We start from the raw sequence: 24,193 nt of genomic DNA, 5'->3' as shown, positions 1-24,193 counted from the left end.
CAGCCTTTAGAACTGAAAGAGGGTTATATCACTTCTTGGTTATGCCATTTGGACTTTCCAATGCACCTGCTACTTTTCAAGCCCTCATGAATAAAATATTACAGCCCTTCTTGTTCAAAATAGTTCTTGTTTTCTTTGATGATATCCTAATCAGTAGTAAATCCAAGGATAAGCATTTGAAGCATATGTGAGAGGTCTTTGGGTTGACACTTTACAAAGACACACACTCTTTGCCAAGATGACGAAGTGTTCTTTCATGGAAGATGAAGTTGAATACTTATGTCATGTTGTGGGAGAACAAGGGATTAGAGTGGACCCCAATAATGTAAAATGTGTCAAAAAATGGCCTACTCCTATGAATGCAACCTCTTTGAGAGAATTCCTTGGGTTTTCATCCTTCTATAGAAGGTTCATCAAGAATTATGCTCGTGTGGTGACTCCATTGACGGATAGGCTCAAAAAGGAAGCTTTCTTTTGGGACTCCATCATCGATCAAAGTTTCAATGAGCAGAAATCTCTTCTAATTTCAGCACCCATCCTTGTATATCCAAATTTCTCTAAGGAGTTTATCATATGTGTGGATGCTAGTGGAAGAGGAATTGGGGATTTTTTTGTCAAGATCATGGAGTCATAGCTTATGACAGCCAAAAGCTTGATGACAAGGAGCATCAATTACATCTTTATGAGTAAGAGATGTTAGCAATATTGCATACTATCAAAAAGTGGCATCATTACATTTATGACTGCCATTTCAAGGTCAAAAGTGATCATCATGTGCCGAAATATTTTCTTTCACAACCAAATTTATCTCCCAAGCAACGAAGATGGTTAGCTACTCTTCAAGGATATAACTTTGAAATATCTTATATGGCTGAAAAAGACAATGTGGTGGTGGATGCCTTATCAAGAATGTGGGCATGTTCCATTTCTACCATTTCAACCTTGCATAAGGATTGGATCCATGATATCCAAGAGGAGTATTTGCTTGATGAGCAAGCATCAATGATGATGAAGGAATTTCAGAGAGGCAAAGGAGAAGAGTATCCAAATTTCAAATGCCACAACAGTCTTTTATGGTATCGTGGTAGAGTATTCTTGACACCATAATCTTCTTTCAAAGACCGTATCTTGCATGAGATCCACTCTTCACCCTTGCGGGACACCATGGGTTGTTCAAAACATTTGACAGTATCCATAAGAGTTTCTATTGGAAGGGCATTTGGAGGGATGTAAGGATTATGTTATACAATGTCTTCCATGTCAACAAAATAAAGATTCATCTCTTCTACCCGGTGGTTTACTTCAGCCACTTCCTATTCCTCAAGGAAAGTGGACTGATATTACAATGGATTTTATTATGGGCTTACCTACAACAAAGCATGGGTGGAATAGCATTTATGTGGTGGTGGACCAGTTGACTAAATCAGCTCATTTTATCCCTACCAAGGCTCAATTTACAGCAAAGCAAGTGGCTGAACAATTCATGGAATGTGTTTTTAAGCTTCATTGTATGTCGTTCAAGATAGTATCCGATCGTGATACTAAGTTCATGGGAAGCTTTTGGAGGAGTTTATTCACTTCTATGGGAACAATTTAGACTCCTAGCACGGCATATCATCCCCAAAGCGATGGCCAAATGAAGCGTGTCAATAAATGGTTGGAAGTTTATCTTCGTCATTTTTGCCATGACACTCAAGCTTTGTGGGATCATTGGTTACATCTTGCTAAATTTTGTTATAATAATACTCATCATATGAGCATTGGCATGTCACCATTTGAAGTGCTTTATGGATACAAAGTGCAAATACCTTTAGCCCTTTTTCATGAAGACGTGAATCCACAAGCTAAGGCTGAAGTTGAGAAAATGGAAGCTCTTTTGCATCAATGCAAGAAAAACATTCGGAAGGCACAGGATGTTATGAAGGCTTATGCTGATGAAAAGCGGAGACCTTTGGAGGCTGAAGAAGGCGATTGTGTATTCCTCAAAGTGCCTGAATCTAGGTATGCTTCTCTCAAAGGCGGTCATAATAAGTTGGCTCATCGTTACTCTGGGCCTTATCAAATCCTCAAACGAGTTGGTGAGCTTGCATACAAGCTTGATTTGCCTTCTTCAACAAGGATTCATTCTACCTTCCATGTTTCCCAACTTAAGAGATATGTGGGTCCATCCATAAAGGTTTTAAAAGAGTTACCTCCCATGGATGAAGATGGTATTATCATTTATGAGCCTGAAAATGTTATTGGAAAAAGAGAAAAGGTTTTAAGGAATCGTTCACTACTGGAGTACCTTATTAAATGGAGAGGTTTTCCCATGGAGGAGTCTACCTGGAAACCATCATCATACCTTGATTCTTTTCCATGGATTTTGCTGGAAACTGAGTAATATCTGAACAGGACATCTTGCTATATTAAATTTCTATCATAAAAATAATTACGCTATGGTCATCAAAATTGAATTTTTATGGCGTGGCTAGATACTAGGGATTGTCCTCTACATTTCTATAGCTCATCCATGATGATTGGACATTCCTTCTTCAAGTTAAGGTCATTTTTGTGCAACAGCCTGTTTTGGACAATTTCTAGTAGTATATTCAAATTTCATACCTATACTTCATTGATATATGAGATCTTCTTTAGCTTGGAGTTTCATTCAACATGGATTCATCACTTACAAGCTATTCTTGTAATCTTTCCTCATCAATTGTCCCAATTCCAGCTTTGAGGATCAAGCTCTTTTGGGCCGGGATGGCTTGTAATAAAGCATAAATGCCTAGCATAAATGCCTTAATCTAGGGTAAGTATAAAAGGGTGGATGTGTAACATGTGTAGGATCTTTTTGCCATTTTACAAATATTACTTGTTTGAGGTTTCAACCTCCCACCATCTAAGAGGGTGAATACTCTTGGCCACCATAGCTTGGGTTGCATACCTTGTTACAGCCTCTCATCATTTGATTCTCAACCAACATTGGTAATATCATTTCGTGCCAAGCCACCTTGGCTATGGCTACATGACATTTTATGTCTATTTCTTGTATTCTCAATTTAAAAGCTTGCTGTGAAATTTAGCTTTATTACAGTGACTAGGCACTTTTTCAGTGGTCCATCAAGCGACGATTATAAGGGACACCACCCCGGCGCTCCCATGGAATGTTACAGGGTCTATCGCGCCTAGGGTTTCCTGAGTCCACCTTGCAATGGAATGTTTGCGGCTGAACCCACTAGGATCGACCTAGAATCTGGGTTCCTAGTGATCAAGGTCTCCTGACAACATTCTAGCATCAAGTCCTAGACATCCTACTTTATGCAGAGATACCCAAGCCTAATTATACCCATACAACACTTGGTTCGAAGAGAATGGGAAACAAGAGGGATGCGCCGCTCAACCTCTCTACTGGTAGGGTATAGTCCCATTTCCGTCCCCTAAAATGGCATGAATTGGGGCTCTAACCTAAAAATACCTAAAGGTCGCCTCCCAATTCTCTGGGACTACCTTGCCATAGGACGAGATCCATTGGGGGTTCCATCCACCCGCTTCCCTTGATAGCTTTAGTTTTCTAATTAGGCCCTATCACATTTATGTGTGACATTCAAAATTAGCTTCCTTAATTAGGCCTTTTAGGAAACAGGGTTCATTTGCGTAATTTATGGCAGAGACACAAATACAGAGCAAGTAGTCCTTTTGACAAGCAAGTTCCTTAGCTTATCTTCAAGTTAATCTTTTTCTCATGCCCATACAAGAGAAATTATATATTCCCTTCTGCCTAATAGAAGTGCCCGGTCCAAATCACACAGCACCATAATTTCCATCCTTTATCTAGAATAGGATCTTCCAACGCCATAGACGTTGGGCTCACGATGGTCTTCAACTCCATTCTAGATGGGCAAGGGGTGTCTAGAGCTTCACCTGACCCCAAGCAACCTAGGAGTGAAACACAATTTCCATGGTTGGCCTTTTCACCACTGGACCTTCGGCCTGTGAATTGAGTAGTGCCCTCTCGAGTTAATTCGTGGTACAATCTTGGAGATGATCCACTCATGCAAAATATCCTTTCCTGAATTAATTCATTTGAGAATTGAGCACAAACAAGGCATTCATCCCAATATCATTTTCCAAGAAAACATTCATTTATTCCCATGGCAACTTGTCATCACAGACCCCTACCATGCATTTACCATCAATCACAAGCACTTGGAATAATCATCCAAACCATAATCCAACAATCAGTTAATGCAAAAGCATTTAGGACGTTGTTTGATCAACCAACAAAAGCAATGGTACTCTTTTCCAAACGTTGCAAGAATAATCGTGATAAACTTTCCATCGTATATTTGCTCTACCCCTTGGGATCAAAGAGCAATACTAAGCAGAATTTTAACTTATCTTTATCTTCCTTTCCCCTAAAGAATGAGAGACAATTTATAACGATGCAAGGCTATCTTCCAATGTGAAATAATCCATGAATTATTGTAAGTGTTGTAATCAACTCATGGTTTGGCAGCACAAGATAACTCCTTGACCATTATTTTATGCAAACCTTCATAGGATTGGATGCAAGACTTTAATGCAAGATCATTTCATGTACCATTGATGTATATATAATATAATCTTTCCCCATGCATGTACTGACTATGTGCATCTACGAACCTTATGTTAGATATGATCAATGCCCCACCCTCATTAGGTGCTACCAATGATCCATGGTGCTCAAAGTTGTAAGGCCCCCATTATGAGGAGAAGTCAAATGTGAGCCCGGACATTGGTTGAGTCCTGACTTGTATATCAGATGAGGTCTATGTGACCGGATGGCAAAAAGGTGACTGTTGTGGGTCTAATCTTTGGGTTAGATGGAGTGGTTAAGCTGGTAGCAACTCGAGACGCATTGCATCGAGTTGCGGTGTAAGGGAGTTAAAAGGGGCCCCTATTGTGGGGTCCGGGGGTCGCGAAAGCGGCCCCTAGTTGGGGGGTCCCAGGGGGGCTAGCGGCCCCCCTGGCGGGGGTCCGGGGGCAGCGCCCCCAGCCCGATGGTAAAGGGAATATTCCCTGGCCAACTAGTGGAGGCTCATATGGTAGGTTGGTCAGCAGGCCGACCTAACGACCTTCGCGGGCTATAAAAGCTAAACCCCTTCGCAGCCATCTCTCACTCATCTTTCACCCTGTCAAAGTTTTTGTTCCAGCCAGCCTTAAGCTCTTCAGCTATCTTCTATCTAGATCACCATCTAAGCTTCACACAGTGGAAGCGCACGGGTGGACAGAGCCATCTTTGTATCAGTTGTTTGGAGTTAAAGAATTTACTGATTCTCCTCTTATCTATTGTGTACTCTCTATCTCTTTCTCAGATTCTGTTCTCGCTGCGCCGTGTAATATTTTACATGGTATCAGAGCCCAGGGGGCTCTAGAGATCGAAGAGTGTGCAAGAGGCAAAGGCTTCAACAGCAAGGAGAAACTATGTCGACTTCCGGAAGTGGTTCTGGTGCATCAGGAAGCGGTGCAGGAGGTGGTGCTGTTGTACCGGCTATTCAAACATTGAGGATTCGTCCACCAACCTTCAGCGAAGGCAAGTTAGATGGTACAAACTACACCTTGTGGAAGTTCAAAATTACAACTATCCTTGATTCTTATGAGCTTCTGGAGACTGTGTTGGGGACTGACGCAGAACCACAGCCTACCCCTGACCCATCAAATCCTAGTGTGATGATTCCTGTGAATGCAGATCTTCTATGAGCTTGGAAACGAAGGAATGTAGATGCATTGTGTGCCTTAGTGACAAGCTGTTCTGACAGTGTTCTGACTTTGATTCAGCATACAACCAAAGCGTCTGAGGCTTGGAATGTACTAAGGAGTCAGTATGAAACATGAAACCAAACAAGGATTCAAAACTTGGAGAATCAACTAGCAGCGGAGAAGTTTGCTGAAGGAGAGATGGTTGAAGCATTCATCACTCGGATTAAGAATCTGCGCGACCAGATGGCTGGCGCTGGGATACAAAAGACTAGCAAAGAGCTAGCTCGGAGGTGTCTTCGGATTTGTCCACAAAAGTTTGATGGACTAATAACTGCCCTTAATACTCAGGTGAGACCTCAAGCTTTGACTTTTGAGGAGTTTTGTGCATTATTAATGGAGGAGGAGTTGAGGCTGAAAGCCCGAGAAGGAAGCAACAATGGAGATGCTGCATTCTCTGCCAATGCAAAAGGCAAAGGTGGTTCCTCCACCAAAAATGATGGTGACCAAAAGAAGAAGGGCGGAAAGAAGAAGTTTCAAGGAGAGTGCTTCTACTGCAAGAAGAAAGGACATGCAATTGCAGATTGTTGTGTCAAGAAGGCAGATGAAAAGAATGGTACCCTTAAAAGTAAAGGAAAAGAGACAGCCAATACGGCTAAAGCAGAGCTGGAATTATTCATGGCGACCATTGAGGAAGTGTGCTCCTCGGCGCAAGAAGAATCTACCACTGACTCATGTGTGTTGGATAGTGGGGCCTCCCGTCACATGACCAACAAGAAAGGTCTATACAGTTCTATGCAGCCTCTACAAGAATCCATCACTGTGACGGTTGGAAATGATGCTAAATGCCCTACTGCGGGCACATGTACTATTTTTTTTGTTGCTGCAAATGGTGAAGTCAAAAAGCTTTTAAATGTGTTGTATGTTCCCAAAATCAGAAGAAATCCGTTATCAGTTGCTGCCATAACTGATCTTGGTCATGAAGTGAGGTTCAAGAAGATGTCAAGATTGTGAAGATTGTGGGAGAGAAGGAAGGAGTCTCACTTGAAGCTTTCTTGCTTGCACAATGGGGGAAGACACACAAGGGTGGAGGCTGAAAACAGTTTTCCTCTTCTTAGTTGTGTAAGCCAAAAGAACTCAAGTACAAAGAAATAGAAGAACCCTATATATGGGTCTCAAAACCAAACTCAACTAACTAAGGTGGCATACTAACTGAGCCACGAACTAGAGTAGATAAGGATAGCTATCATGTAGCTATTATTCATGGGCGGTGTACCAACCGCGTCTGCAACTGACAAGTCGGTGACATAAATATACAACGGTCACCCTGGCGTATCACGAGTGGAGCTCGATATCTCAACACTCCCCCTCGAGCTCAATCCCAATTCCTGCACACCAAGCAGGTCTCTGAACTTGCGCAGCTTCTCTACGCCCAATGCCTTCGTGAATATGTCAGCTACCTGATCCTCTGTGCTGACATAAACTAGATCAATAAGACCTAGTAAAACTCTCTCTCGCACATAGTGATAATGCACCTCAATGTGCTTTGTTCTAGCATGATAGACTGGGTTATTTGCCAAGTGTATACTACTCATGTTGTCACAATAAATGACAACTGGCCCATCTGTAGACTGATGCATATCATAAAGTAGCTTATGCAACCAAGCTACCTCACATGCAGCCATTGCTGCACCCCTGTACTCAGCCTCTGTGCTCGACAAGGCAACTGTAGGCTGTTTCTTGCTGCTCCAAGTGACTGCAGCACTCCCAAAAGAGAACACATATCCACTGGTAGATCGTCTATCAGAAATACTACCAGCCCAATCAGCATCAGTGTATCCATGCAACTGTATCTGAACCCCAGTCTCATAAAATAGTCCATACTGCAATGTGGACTTCACATACCTAAGTATGCGTCTAGCCGCATCCAAATGTGGTTTCCTTGGAGCCTGCATAAACTGACTTACCAATCCAACAGCATAGCTCAAATCTGGCCTGGTAATAGTCATATAAATCAAACTTCCTACTATGCGTCTGTACATAGTAGGGTCTTCTAGAAGCTCACCTGCATCTGTGCTCAGCTTCACATTTTGCTCCAAAGGAACTGAAATAGGCTTACAGCCTGTCATCCCATATTTGGACAGCATGTCCAATCCATACTGCCTCTGCAAGAGCTGTATCCCACTTGGTGATCTAATCACCTCAATGCCCAAGAAATAACGCAGCTCTCCCAAATCCTTCATCTCAAACTTCTGCTTCAATAGCATTTTCACATGAAGGATATCTTCATCACTGTCACCTGTCATAATCAAATCATCAACATAAATGACAAGTAGCATAATACCTTTCTCTGTTTTTCTCACATAAAGTGAGAAATCTGCCTTGGAAATCTGAAAGCCAATAGTGACAAGATACTGTCCTATCTTGTCAGACCATGCTCTAGGTGCTTGCTTCAAGCCATACAAGGCTTTCTTCAACGTGCAAACAAACTCAGGATGAACAGCATGCACATAACCTGGTGGCTGCTCCATATAGACCTCTTCTTGCAAATCACCATGCAAGAAGGCATTCTTTACATCCATCTGATGTAAAGACCATCCCTTTGATGCAGCCATAGCAATGACTGCTCTTACGGTTGCCATTCTTGCAACCGGACTAAATGTTTCTTCATAGTCAATGCCATATGTTTGTGCATACCCCTTGACTACTAATCTTGCCTTGTATCTGTTCACAGAACCATCAGCATTGTGCTTCACCTTATAAACCCACTTACAGCCAATTGCATTCTTACCTTTAGGCAAAGGTACTAACTCCCATGTAGCATTTGCTTCCAAGGCATCCATTTCTTCATCCATGGCTTTCTCCCATTTTTCTTTTCCCATGGCTTGCTCAAAAGATGTGGGTTCTGGTTCCTGTATCACTTTGACCATATATGCATAGTGAATGGCTGTAAATCCATCATATTTCAGCCTATCCACAGGATACCTAGCTCTTGTAGACCTGCGCAAAGTAGGTTCACTCCCAGGTGCTCTCAAAACATCCCTGGTCTTCCTTACTCCAGGTGTAACAATAGAAGGAATACCCAACTCATCATCAATGCTCTGTTCTGAGCCACTGGATTCACCATCCACATAAGAGTAACCTGCATTCACATCAAACATGGGCTGATCAACCTTCTCTTTTCCTTTTCGTGATACCTGCATACCACTATCTGCATTGCTTTGAGAAGATTCTCCTGATCTCAATCTGCCTGTCCATGGCGAAGAATGTGAACCACTGCTAGAGGACGCTCCAGGTCCACTAATATTTTGTGACTGCTGCTGTGAATTCTGTGTAGCATTACCATTTTGTGCATCTTCATCATCAATCACATTTACTGGTTTATACCAGCTACTCATCTCATCAAAAACAACATCTCTGCTCACTGTAAACTTACGAGTAGAAGGGTTATAGCATCTATACCCTTTTTGCTGCAGAGAGTAACCAATAAAGATGCACTTCTCAGCTTTTGGATCCAACTTGGATCTCAGCTCATCTGGCACATGTACATAGGCAATGCAACCAAAAATTTTCAAATGAGAAATATCTGGTTTCCTACCAGTATACCTCTCCTCTGGAGTCATTCCATGTATTGCTGCAGTGGGAGTCCTGTTCATTATGTAGACTGCTGTAGCAACTGCTTCAGCCCAATAAAAATCTGGCAAGTCTTTTTCATTGAGCATGGCACGAGATACCTCTCCAATATGCCTGTTTTTCCTTTCTGCAATTCCATTTTGTTGTGGGGTATAACTGCATGAATATTGCTGCTTTATGCCATGCTCCTGCAAGAACTTTGCAAACTCATTTGAGAGGTACTCTCCCCCTCCATCTGACCTTAGGCATTTTATCTGCAAGCCTGTTTCTTTTTCAACCATAGCTTTAAGAGTTTTGAAATGCCCAAAAACTTCACTTTTCTTTTTCATAAAATACACCCAAACTTTTCTGCTATAGTCATCAATAAAACTGACAAAATAATGACAGCCTCCAAGAGATGCAGCTTTAGTTGTCCACACATCAGAGTGAATTAATTCCAATGGCTTCTCACTCTCTTGAACATGTCTAGGAAATGGTTTCCTTGCCTGTTTTCCAAACTGACAGGCTTCACATACCTTATGCATTTCTGCAACCTTGAATTTGGGCAATCCTGCAACAATATTTTGGGCCTGCATTGATTTAAGTCGCTGTACATTAACATGACCAATGCGTTTATGCCAGATATCAATATCTGCAACTACACCGGTCCCATGTGCAAACATTGCTGCACTCAATTCAGACATGTCTGCATCCAATGTAAACATTCTGCCCTTCTTCTTTCCTTTTGCTATCAAGCGACCTTTATTTTTCATATCCTCAACAAAGCATCCATGAGGATTAAATCTGACCTGCAAGCCCTGTTCAACCATTTGACCAACTGAAACCAGATTCTTGGTGATATTCGGGACATGAAATACATCGGACAGGTATTTCTTTTTCCCACCCTGCATAGACAAGGGAATTTTTCCAATCTGCACAATAGGATGTGCAGTATCATCACCAGTCTCCACAAATCCTGGTTTTTCCATTTTCCTTGCATCCTCCATCCATTCTGCATGACCTGTCATGTGGTTTGATGCACCTGAGTCAACATACCATACATCATTGCTTTCTTCTGCACTTGTCATAGAATTGTTCATGTGCTGCACCATGAACAAATGCTCATTTCTGTCATCACCCTGTCTACTAGAAGATGCATAATTCCCTTGTTGCAGTTTTCCATTCATGATGTCATTCTGCTTTTTATAGCAGTCTTTAGCCATATGACCCATTTTACCACAGTAGTAGCATTCAACATTACTGTTTGCATTTTGACCTTTTTGCCATCCACCACGACCTCTTTGGCTCCCCCTGCCTCTAGAGTTACCACGTCCTCCTCCATAGGACTGGTTTTCTTGAGTTTGCTGCATATTATGATTTCTGCCACGGCCTCCAAATCGGCCTCCTCTACCTCTGCCTCTACCTCTTCCAGCATTTGAGTAGAAGACAGCTTCTTTTGAAGTTCCTCCTAAAGAAGATGCACCACCATTTCTCTGTTCCTCAGAAATTAGAAGAGCAATCAACTCCTCAAAATCAGGAAATCTTTCACGAACTGAAATGGATGTCCGAAACTGTGCATAATCCTTTCCTAGACCATTCAAGGTCACGGAAACTAAATCATCATCTTCCACTGGCGACCCAATGGAAGCAAGTGCATCTGCAATCTTCTTCACCTTCATGTGGTAGTCGTTGATGCTCATACTTTCTCTTTGCACATTATGCAACTCTTGCTTGAGCTGCATTTTCCTGGCTTGCGTATTTGTGCTATACATTTTTGACAAAGTATCCCATGCCTCCTTTGGCGTACTTGCATCCTGAATATGCACAATCATAGAGTCTGAAATACTGATAGACAGCCAATACATAACTTTCCTGGCTCTCTCATGCCATGTTTTAAATGCCTGCATTTGTTGTTGATTGGGAACATCAGGAAGAACTGGTTCTTCTTCATTTCCTGCAACAAATTCCCAATATCCTTTTCCCATAAGGAAATTCGTCATTCTAAACTTCCATGCCTGGAAGTTGTTCTTGTCAAGCTTTTCAGTGACAATCTGTGAAAGAGAATCAGACGCCATTACAGAATACTGCAAGAAATTCTGTCACTGCAAAAAGCACAGCTTCACCCTCACAAGGGCAAATATGCAAAACTGGCAAAAGTGGTATTTGACCACACAGTCACTTCCTAGTGACGATTTTGCATAAACAGGAACCAAGGATGATTCTGAAACTCCCAATGTCTCTGCGCACAAGCATACGATGCAATTTCTACAGTAACTTTTCACCGACCTGTAGAACAGTGGTCGCACAGCATAAAACTGGGCCTTTTCCTGAGTGCGTGCAGAAAACTTCCGTCTGCAAAACAGGCCCCGAAATGGCCTCAAATCAAAAAAAGAAGGTCGCCGAGGGCTAAAGCCCTCACCCGCAGCATATACTGCCCTCTTGCTTCACCGCGAAGGGCGTCTCAACCTGAGACAATGCACTCCTGCAATTTCCGATTGTGCTACCTGCAGAGATCTGCTCCCAAAACAGGAAATGAAAGCAACACTGCTCCTCTTACCAGACCACCGCGAGCTTGGCTTGCTTTCTTGAGCTCCTTACCACGAACAAGGCTCTGATACCATGTCAAGATTGTGAAGATTGTGGGAGAGAAGGAAGGAGTCTCACTTGAAGCTTTCTTGCTTGCACAATGGGGGAAGACACACAAGGGTGGAGGCTGAAAACAGTTTTCCTCTTCTTAGTTGTGTAAGCCAAAAGAACTCAAGTACAAAGAAATAGAAGAACCCTATATATGGGTCTCAAAACCAAACTCAACTAACTAAGGTGGCATACTAACTGAGCCACGAACTAGAGTAGATAAGGATAGCTATCATGTAGCTATTATTCATGGGCGGTGTACCAACCGCGTCTGCAACTGACAAGTCGGTGACATAAATATACAACGGTCACCCTGGCGTATCACGAGTGGAGCTCGATATCTCAACAGAAGACAGGTGCAGAAATTCTTGATAGTGCTGGCACAATTGTTGGCAAAGGAGAAAGAAGGAACAACTTGTATGAGCTAAGTGCTCTTACAGCCACCGCTGGAGTGGGCACAAGTAAGCTTTGGCATGAAAGATTTGGACACATCGGATTTGCAATGTTGAAGGAGATGCAAAAGCAAGGTATGGTTGCTCACCTACCTACAATAACTAAATTGAAGGAACCATGTGAAGCTTGTATGATGGGCAAGCAACAGAGAAAGGCATTTCCACAAGAAAGCAAGAATAGAGCACAGGCTCCTCTAGAGTTGGTGCATGTTGACTTGTGTGGTAAGATGCCTACATAGGCCTTGGGGGGATCTTCTTATTTTATGTTGATTGTCGACGACTACAGTAGGAAGATGTGGGTGTACTTCCTTCGTGATAAGGCTCAAGCTTTTGGTAAGTTTAAAGAATGGCTAATACTTGTTGAGAATGAAACAGGGAAAAGTGTGAAGAAATTTAGAACAGATGGTGGTGGTGAGTTCAACTCAAAGGAGTTTGAAGGATTTTACAAGAGCAAAGGGATCAACCGTCAATTGACGACGCCTCACACACCTCAGCAGGACAGTGTTGTGGAACGCAGGAATCACACCATTGTGGAGATGGCAAGATGCATGCTAAAGGGCAAGGGATTGCCTAACCATTTTTGGGCTGAAGCTGTTAATACTGCAATCTACATTCTAAATCGGAGCTATACAAAGGCTCTCAAGGGAAAAACACCTCATGAGGCTTACACTGGTAAGAAACCATCCGTCTCACATTTCAGAATTTTTGGATGTGAATGTTATGCACATGTTCCAGATGAGAAGAGAAACAAGTTAGAACCAAAAAGCAGAAAATGTATCTTCTTGGGTTATAGTGATGAGCAGAAGGCTTACAAATTATATGACCAAGAGGCAAAGAAGATCATCGCGAGCCATGATGTGGTGTTCAAGGAGGAGCCACATACAGTGGAGGAGGAGAAGGCAAGTTCTTCCACTTTATCATCAAGAGAAGAAGTAGTCCACTATGAACCTGTCCCGAGAGCTATCCCTATCCTTAAGGAGGAGGAAGAATCATCTTCAGATGATGAGGAAAAAGTTCACCAACCTGACATCACCCCATCGGAAAAGCCATTTCCGCTCTGGGTGAAGCAGCTCTATGACCACAATAATCCTATGCTTGCATCTGTTGAGGAGAAGGCAGACGGACCAAGGAGGTCTCAGAGAATAGAGGAGCAAAGGAGGGCTTCTGCTCACATAGTCAATATGGCCTTGATGGTTGAGATTATGAGAGAAGTAAAGGAGCCAACTGACTTAGAAGAAGCACTTGCAGATCCATCATGGAAGGCTGCTATGCAGGCAGAGTATGACAGCATAATGAAGAATGACACTTGGGAGCTAGTGGATCGACCAGCAAAGCGGAAGGTTATTGGCACCAAGTGGATCTGGAAGGTAAAGTATAAGGCTGATGGTACCTTAGAAAAGTACAAAGCTAGACTGGTTGCCCAAGGATTTTCACAAGTTGAAGGGTTTGATTTTCAAGAGTCATTTTCCCCAACTGCCAGAATGACCACTATTCGCACGGTACTTGCAGTGGCTGCCCACAAGAAGTGGCCAGTGTACCAAATGGATGTTAAGTCAGCGTTCTTAAATGGTGACCTCAAGGAGGAGGTGTACGTGGCTCAGCCACCAGGGTTTGAGGCCCCCCATTCTGAGAACAAAGTGTGTAAGCTGAAGAAGGCATTATATGGGCTGAAACAAGCCCCCAAAGCATGGTACCAGCGGATAGATAAGTTCTTTTTAAACCTAAACTTCAAAAGATGTGCCTCAGATGCTAACTTGTATCTTTACAGGGATGGTAAAAAGTCTGTAGTGATTGTCCTATATGTGGACGACCTTCTTATTACAGGTGACTATGAAGATATGATCAACCAAACTCGAAAGGCTTTGAGTTCTGAGTTTGAAATGATAGACTTGGGCTTGCTGCACTATTGTTTGGGGATTGAAGTCTAGCAGGAGCCAGGAAAGATCTTCATCTCTCAGAAGAAGTATGCATGGGAGATCTTGAAGGCATTTGGCATGACCGAGTGCAAGGAGATAGCTACACCTATGGAGGTGAATGCAAAGTTATCCGTCGAGGATACATCAGCACTAGCAGACATTGGGAGGTATAGGAGGTTGGTCGGCAGTCTGATCTACTTGTGTAACACCAGACCAGATATCAGTTTTGTTGTTGGTGTTTTGAGCAGGTTCTCAAACAAACCTCATGAGAGTCATTGGAAGGCTGGGATGCTGGTGCTCAGATACTTGAAGAAAACTCTTGACTATGGTATCACATACAGTTTCGGAACTTCTCTTGTGGGGAACTGTGACTCAGATTGGGCAGGAGACATTGATTCCAAGAAGTCAGTTTCTGGTTATTGTTTCTCTTTGGGTTCAGGAATTTTCTCTTGGATTAGTAAGAAGCAGCCACAGTGGCATTGTCTTCTACCGAAGCAGAGTACAAGGCAGCTTGTTTTGCTGCATGTGAAGCCGTATGGTTGAGAAGGATTCTATGGCATATGGGAGTGCAGGATGAAGAACCAACTATGCTGAGATGTGACAATCAGAGTTGCATTGCCATTGCCAAAAATCCAGTTTTTCATGCACGCACCAAACATATAGAGATCCAGTATCACTATGTGCATGATTTGATGGAGGATGGGATAGTGGAACTGGTCTACTGTCCAACAGAGGAGAATGGAGCAGATATCTTCACCAAAGCACTTACGAAGAATCTGCTTCAAGTTCATCTTCAGAGACTCGGCATTGGGCCGAGGAGATAGTTCACCTATGGGTGGACATTGAGGGGGGGTGTTAGATATGATCAATGCCCCACCCTCATTAGGTGCTACCAATGATCCATGGTGCTCAAAGTTGTAAGGCCCCCATTATGAGGAGAAGCCAAATGTGGGCCCGGACATTGGTTGAGTCCTGACTTGTATATCAGATGAGGGCTATGTGACCGGATGGCAAAAAGGTGACTGTTGTGGGTCTAATCTTTGGGTTAGATGGAGTGGTTAAGCTGGTAGCAACTCAAGGCGCATTGCATCGAGTTGCGGTGTAAGGGAGTTAAAAGTGGCCCCTATTGTGGGGTCCGGGGGCCGCGGAAGCGGCCCCTGGCTGAGGGGTCCTAGGGGGGCTAGCGGCCCCCCTGGCGGGGGTCCGGGGGCAGCGCCCCCAACCCGATGGTAAAGAGAATATTCCTTGGAATATTCCCTGGCCGACTAGTGGAGGCTCATATGGTAGGTCGGGACCTAACGACCTTCGCGGGCTATAAAAGCTAAACCCCTTCGCAGCCATCTCTCACTCATCTTTCACCCAGTCAGAGTTGTTGTTCCAGCCAGCCTTAAGCTCTTCACCTATCTTCTGTCTAGATCACCATCTAAGCTTCACACAATGGAAGCGCACGGGTGGACAGAGCCATCTTTGTATCAGTTGTTTGGAGTCAAAGAATTTAATGATTCTCCTCTTATCTATTGTGTACTCTCTATCTCTTTCTCAGATTTTGTTCGCTGTGCCGTGTAATATTTTACACCTTAAACAATATTGTCCTAGGTAAAGACTAGTCGAAGACTTATCGATGCTTGATACTTTAGAATCTTATATGCTACTTATGCTATGCGTAGATTTTGATGCATAGAAACGTGAAGCAATCTACTCCTCTTGATGCATGCACTTTGCAAACTCCATCTTTTGAATAATTGAGATGAAATTTATCCCTTTTAGCATCCTATTCTCGTGCGATATAGTATGGTTTAATGCACCTCAAGCGAAAATCAAAGCAAGCAATCCTTTAATTTGGAAATACATTAATTACGACCGGTATCACAGTTGGATTGGCAGTGATGCCCTCGCTCGAAGCTCCGTTGCTCTTTGAAGGATTGCCATCTGCGCGTGACAATTTCTGCTTAGGGGCCATCCCCGTTAGTTTTCTCTTTTAGACACGCTTTGCACAAGACTTTCGTGCCTTGTACTTGATTAGCGGGGGCCAATTGGGGAGATAATTCAGCTTGCAAGTGGAGGATAATCTTCCGGGAAAAGGTATAGATTTACGGGCAAAGGGGAAAGAAAGAATGCATGTGGACACCCATGCACTCAAAGGTGGAGTGTTACTTGTAGTTACACTCTTGTTTCCAACTGTTTCCAATTATCATAGCCATGGCTCTCTCTTTGACAATCTTGGTAGCCTGATAGCCCTTTGAAAGGGGCTTGAAACTCCGCAAGAGAAGAGCTTTGACTAGGAAGAAGGGCTCATACGTGGAAGAGCTCCTTCATGCGGATGAAAGGAGAATGAAGAGAGGTGGTAGGCCTTTGGTAATGATGATCCCCTTCTCCTTCTTGCCTTCACAGATAAACTCTCTCTCTCTCCCTCCCTTTTTGCAGTAGCATATCCTTCCCTCTCTTTCTCACCTTCTCTCTCTCTCTCTCTCTCTCTCTCTCTCTCTCTCTCTCTCTCTCTCTCTCTCTCTCTCTCTCTCTCTCTCTCTCTCTCTCTCTCTCTCTCTCTCTCTCTCTCTCTCTCTCTCTCTCTCTCTCTCTCTCTCTCTCTCTCTCTCTCTCTCTCTCTCTCTCTCTCTCTCTCTCTCTCTCTCTCTCTCTCTCTCTCTCTCTCTCTCTCTCTCTCTCTCTCTCTCTCTTTGTGCCTACACCAGGGTGTCAACATCTTCCCCTCTTTCTTCTTATGATGGGGAGGTTTATATATTGGTGGAAGGGGTTATTATTGGGGGGGAAAGAGATAGTGGGGGGGGGGAGGGGGGAGTGAGATTGCACACATGTGCCCCTCCCCCCCTATTGTCATCTATTTCATTGCCCTCATCTTCTTGTCGATGTCGCCTTCTCCGCATTGTCATCCTTCTTCCTCCCCTCACGATCTTTGTCACCCTCATTCATGTTGTCTTCTCCCTTTCCTTCGTGGTTGGTGTCGTCACGTAGTTTCTCTTCCCCCCCTCCCCCCCTCGTCACGTGTTCGGCGATGGCAGGGGGATTTTTTTGAACTCATTTCTAATTTTAAAAATTTTGGGGGGGGGGGGGGGGGGGGAGGGGGGGGAGGGGGGGGGTCCACACGCAGGGCTATGCAAGGATATTACAACTATGATGTTAACTTGTAGGGTCTCTAGGTAGAAAGCTTAAGCAGTTACAGTGACACTAAGAATGTTGAGTCTTGTATTCTAGCTTATTACATCTCTTTTGAGCCAATTCACAAACTAGCAAGATGACCTTTCATGTGAGAACATGCATCATATGTTGCCTTCTACAAGAGCAATGACTATAAAGAGCACAAATCGGTATGAGAAAAAAGTAATGACCAAAGAGCACCCCTAGATGTGTCCTCTTTGACACTGTGCAATATTGTCTTGTTTTCTATGGGCCCTAGCAAGGCTCTCTTATCTACTGAGTTGTGAGCTAGTATTTTCCGGACCAAGTGCAATGTCTTTGATTATTGTAAGTCAATCAAGTGGTTGACCTTCTTGTGTACTCTTGAGAGGACTTAGTGGCATGTAGGTTGAGGCACACATTGCACTGGAGATGTTAGTGTTGTAATTTGAGATAGCGCTTTCTAATGTATTAAATCAAGCTTCTAATCCTTTTCAATTACCCCTGGTGAGATACCATCATTTTCAACATGATGTTTTGAGTTATCCTCGTGTGTCTTCAAGGGGTAGAATTGATTACTAGAGGTGGTGATGAGGTTCTTCTCCCACTTAATGGAGGTGATACACTCCTTTCATCAACCCAAGTAGCTCAGTCAACAACTCTATTAGAGGCAATGCTTCAACTAGGGCAATTGTGTTGCTATTCTCCTAAATGATTTGAGATTGGAGTGGTTCCATGAAATCATGTTCAACTTTTCTCGATCATTGGTCAAGACATTGAGCTTGGACTACCATTCACTCAAGAAGGCATTCCATAGAATACTTCAACACAAGATATTATGTCAACTTGAGATCACCTAAGGGAAAGTACTCAAGGTCATTGTCATGCTTAGGTGGGATTCTAGCTTATGGTACTCGCGATGCTCTAGTGGCACACTCTAAGCCCTTATGTGGGGCTTAACAAAGTATTCAAGGCATTCAATTTCCACCCATAGGGTTAGAAAAAGGGAAAGTGAGTGTTTGCGGGTCAACAAGGTGGTCATCATGGGTAACAAGCTGGCCATATGCCTTGTGGCCCCATGTCCATTAAATTAATCTTTAAATCCAGCAATCATCCCAATGAATCAATCAATGGGCCTAATAATATAAAAATTGGCCTATTAATCAATGAATGAGCCCAACATTAAAATTTTGGTTCAATATAATCAAGGATTCAAAACATGTCATCCTAACATTGCCCACATTTTCAAGCTTTGGCCCACAATCATGATTCGACACATAGGTCAAGAATTAGCCCAAGTTCAAGTATTTGGCTCACTTATCTAAAAAGTTCATCCTCCAGAAATTATATAGCCTAACAATCCCTTGGTCAACTTGGATGGCATCAATGCAAAGACTAAGGCTAAAAATCCTTAGAAGTTAGATGGCATTAATGCAAAGGTCTAATGCCTTCCAATGTTGCAAATCAAAGGTCAAAGGCTATGCCTTAATTTGGATGGCACAAACATCAATGCAATTTGGATAATTCAGATGGAAGCAAATAAGTAACCATTTGAATGGCATGCTCAGCTCGAATGGTGCCAAAGGCCTAATGCGTTAATCATCCTCATCACTCAATTCATACAAACAAGCAAAGACTTAATGCCTCCTATTCAAACATATACTGTGATAAATTTAAAGGCTTAATGCCTTGTTTACTTCAGATTTGGATGAAGGATTAATGCCTTAATGGCATTCAAATGGATATCAATTTGTAAAAGCACCTTGGTAAATTTGGAGTTAATGTCTTGGCCATTCGAACAAAAGGCTTAACGAAAAGCTTAAATGCCTATAGCATTCAAAGGGGTTATGTTAATGCCTCAAGTCTTAGACCATTTGGGCTTAATCCATGAAATTTGGATGTTAATTCTCAAAGGCTAAATTCTTTAGCCAATCCAAGCTCAAATAGCCCGTAACAAAAATGGGAGGTTGCATTGAACTTGCAAAGAAAACAAGGTCTAGAAGATGCAAACTTTTCGTCCAATTGCCAGGAGGGGGAGGGCAAGGGTGGTAGCTAGGAGTATCCATGTCTCAAATACATGCAATTTGTACAAGATAAACATGGAGAACATACCTAGAAGCTTAAAGGTGATGAAGTCATATTGCTTGACCATGTGAGGCAAGTCCTCTCCTTGGCTTCCCTCCATGGGTGATGGCCTTCTCACCTATCTCACACCATTTGTACAAGATAAAACATGGAGAATATGCAATTTGTACAAGATAAAACATGGAGAACATACCTAGAGGCTTAAAGGTGATGAAGTCATATTGCTTGACCATGTGAGGCAAGTCCTCTCCTTGGCTTCCCTCCATGGGTGATGACCTTCTCACCTATCTCACACCATTTTTATAACTCTTATACTAATCAAGCCTTTTTACCAAAAAGCAAATACAAAAATCATAAATGCCAAAACCCAACACAAGCATGGAAAGCAATTTGCAAATTCAACACAAGCTCTAGGAAAAAGAATGGAAAAATAATAAATCTACTTTTGGGCAACTCACATACTCCTTCAAGCCCCCTACTAGTTTTGATTTTTTAAAAATCAAAAATGATCCATGTAGCTCCCACAATCAGCAAAAAACCAGGGCTGGGTCAAAACCCTAATCCATGAAGCCATAGCCAAACTTTACTAAAGCTCAAAAATCTCATCATTTTCTCTCTTCTGCCACTGGAACAACCCACTACCACTCTGATCTACTATCCCAGCATCAAATCAAGAAGGGAAAGATTTGGATTTGAAAGAGGATTTTGCAAATTTTGAAGACTCAATGAAGAAACATAGTGTCCATTGACACTCATTTAGTGCACTTAGCGCTTGTGCCTTTTGACACATCTCAACCAACTCTTCTACTGCTAAAATTTGATAAGTTTGAACTTGATTTGACTTTGTTCCCGCAGTTCTAACATGGCCAAAGACTCTCTAACTGCTCGCTTCAAAGGAGTCGATTTTCAAACCTGGTAGACCTGCATCAAACTCATCCTGATGAAGAAGGGCCTCTGGGCCATTACCACTAGAAAATAATCTCTGTCAACTAGTAGAGACTTAACATTTTTATTTTTTGAAATTTTTCTAAGGTTTGGAACCTTATTCTATTACTTCTACCTTTTTACAATTCTCATGAAAAATCCAATACACACAACCACAAATAAAATATCAATATACATGAAAAAATCGATTGCCTCTCAATGTGTCCATCCTATGATAATATGTGTAACATTTCAGAGCACAAGCTCCTATTCAGCTACTCGACCTAGAGTGCACATGTGTAGTTGTGCAAATCTATTTGTCTTGACAATGGAACTAAAATGTTGGTGCTCTCACAAGCAACATTGTTGGTCCTACAAATTGCTTATTGATTCAAGTATTTCAAGAAATTGAGCTATGGCTACCTCTCACATAGCCACTGCACATTCGCCAATCAAATGCAGTGAGGTTAATGGCTAATCCATTTGTTGTAGTCTAGTTGCACAAATTTTCCAATAGCTCCATGATCCAAGGAATGCACTCAAGCAAGCTACATCTCCATACTCCACCCACTCTACTCATTGTTTGAAGAGAAGAGAAGAAGAAGAAGAAGAAGAAGAAGAAGAAGAAGAGGAGGAGGAGGAGGAGGAGGAGGAGGAGGAGGAGGAGGAGGAGGAGGAGGAGGAGGAGGAGGAGGAGGAGGAGGAGGAGGAGGAGGAGGAGGAGGAAGAAGAGGAAGAAGAAGAAGAAGAAGAAGAGAAGAGAAGAGAAGCAAGAGCTTCTCCAAGCCAGTCCCTCTCACTCACACTCTCCCTCTCTCTCAATCCGTCACTTCCTCTCTCACATACAACAAACTAGACATAAGAGCAAGAAGAGAGCCACGACTTTGCACACTCCAAGAATGAGCTTATTCTCTTAATTTTAGGCTTACATGTCCTTTTTTTTTGGGCATCCACCCACCCTTTGGTCCAATGCCCATCCTTTCTCAATACATGTATTGTACCCTTTCTAAGCCTATGAAGCACAAATTATTTTATGTGTCATTGTGAATGCTTTGATTTTACAACTTGCACAAGAGAGATCCTAGTGCTTGTACAACTTAAATTGTTTTCCTTGTTTGGTCCAATTCAAACTCTTGCTCCTACACTCGCTTGCGCTTCAAAAAAAAATTTGCACTTTTTCTTTCTTCCATTGCTTTCATCCTAAAAGGGGTTAACACAAGAGCAAAGGTAGCACTTCAAATTCGCAATTCAAGCTTACAATCTTGAGGCACAAGATAGCTTGGTGACTCCACAATCCGAAGCTTGATGAGAGATTGAGATCATAGCTTAATGCAAGATTGAGATCCAATCAAGATAGCTTAGTGACTCCACAATTCAATATTGATGCAAGTTCAATCTTGTGTAGTTATGAAGGTTGTGGCAAGTTTAATCCACATCCAATCTGATAGCTTGATGATCACATTTGACTCATGACAACTAGGCAAGTTTGACTCCAATCCAATTTCAGTATTGGTAAAATTCGACTCCAAGTCCTAAGGTCACTTGGCACTCGATTGGACATTGCTAGAGTATTCCTATATCTTGTCTAACCAGCTAGTCTAATATGTTACTCATATAGTCATGTTTGTAGTATGGTACTTGGTGGTGAGTATCCAATTTTTTGATTCTAGGGTCTTGAATCTAGATTATGACAATCAATTGAATCCAAATGAGCATCAATTGCATAAGGAGGGGAGACTCTTGTAGTACTAATAGAGACAACAAAGGAGTAACACTCATGTTTGTCAATCCGAAAACGCCCCCTGTTTCTTTTTGTAAATTCAACTTGCCCAAAGAGCCTTTGGTGAGAGCCTTTGATTGATCCCTTATGGTTCTACCACACAATTGTCTCTAATCATGATCAACACTCAATTGCAAATTCAATTTCTTAGTCAAGCACTATGCTTTCTCTTGGTACTAGATAGCTCATGCCAAAGTCGTAATGATACCAATGCTTGTGTGAACCAATTCAATGATTGTATCAATAACATAAGATTAAGTTATGTCAAATAGATCTCCACTCTCAAGGTAACTAGACTCGTAGGTGAGCAAACATTGTATCAATCTAGCTTGTTCACAAAACTTGGTCCTGCCAAATCTTGTTCATTCTATGGTCCTGCTTTGGATTCCAAGAATGGATAAGGGGGTCCTAACAATTGAGGGTGAGACCTTAGAAGAGGTCCAACTGTAAGATCAAGGTCCTCCTCATATTTTACAATATTTGTATCTTCTTCTCCATCAATATCCTACTCTGCCTCTTCAAGCTTTGGGCCTTCATATTCCTTTAATTCTCTCCTCATGAATATCTTTTTATCTATAACTAGGATCCTCAACTTTATATAATCTCACTTACATGTAGCATTATCATCAAAATCTCAATGACAGTACTCTGTACCCATCAATTTTAATCACTCCTTGCTCTAAAAACTATCAATTAGGACCCCTACAGAAATTTGTTCATAACTTTTGATCCATAACTCAAATTACTAAGCTTTCTTTTGTAAAACTATGGCCCCACTTCCAATCTACAACCTCCATGAGAGACATTAGGATCAAATCCTAGAAGATTTTTCCCCAAAAACCTTATGTGTAGCTTTCAAAACTCTATTTACTTGCATGTAGTCGGTCAAACATCGACATTCTAAAGCCCATAACTCTTGCATAGTGACTTTGATGACAACCAAATTAGGTAGGCCTCTTCCCTAGGTACAAAAGCCCAACTTGGAGGTGTTGACTACTATCAAAACCTCTCCAATTAACACTAAATTTTGAAATACCAAATCTTCCCTAAACAATAAACTACAACAAATGGATTAAGGAGGGAAACACACTTGGAACAATAGACCCACCATCAAAAAGTGCCTTAACAAGACAACCTAGCCATCAATGCTTCTTACTAGCCGACAAAGGTCACAAAGGTGATAGTCACTTTGACCGCGGATCATTCAACCAACTCTAAGAGTAGAGAGTGTCTTCCTCAAGAACCATTGCCTCCTTCTTTGACCTGATCAGCCTCATTGAACCTCTAGTCCTATATAAGAAGAGTCAAAGGACATGTCTACCTCGAGATCCAATGTGGATAACTACAATTTTGACCCTAACAAATTCCTAAAAGCAATCTAGCAACTATTACAGCAATATGATTAGAAGATGAGGATAGTACATGGGGAAGGGGGGGATCAACACATTAAATACTAACTGAACTAGAAGAGGGGAGAAGGCTAGGAAAGGACCTACTACAGCAAGTTGCTGCCCAATGGGAAGAGTCTAACAAAAATCCTGATAGTCACAAAACAAGTCGAGAAGTATAAAGCAAGAGACAACCCTTATAGCTTTGTCAACCATTTTGAGCAAGTTCGCAAGACCAACAACGTTCATGTGACGTGCCCGCCCAAGCCACTTTCTCATTGGCATGTTCTTAGTAGCCCATCAAGAGATATCCTAGACAATGTTGTCCGAGACTCCATGGAATACCTCAGAGTTTGTTATTTAAGCTCACTCGAGTCTACCTCGCAGTGGAAGTTTCGGTCGTTCCCACATGGATCGTCGTCCTGAGTTTTAGATTCCTATTATTAGTCAAGTCACCTACTAATGATCAATTAGCATCACTAATTCAAGTTTCCACTTCTTATACGATTACTCAAACTGAAGTGGACTTACATTGCACTTGGTTCA

This window comes from Lygodium microphyllum, chromosome 27 (assembly GCF_053477565.2).
Source record: "Lygodium microphyllum isolate KBCC chromosome 27, Lygodium_microphyllum_v1.1.10, whole genome shotgun sequence".
Lineage (NCBI taxonomy): Eukaryota > Viridiplantae > Streptophyta > Polypodiopsida > Schizaeales > Lygodiaceae > Lygodium > Lygodium microphyllum.
The sequence above is the reverse complement of the archived record's forward strand: the minus strand, read 5'-3'. Positions refer to the sequence as shown.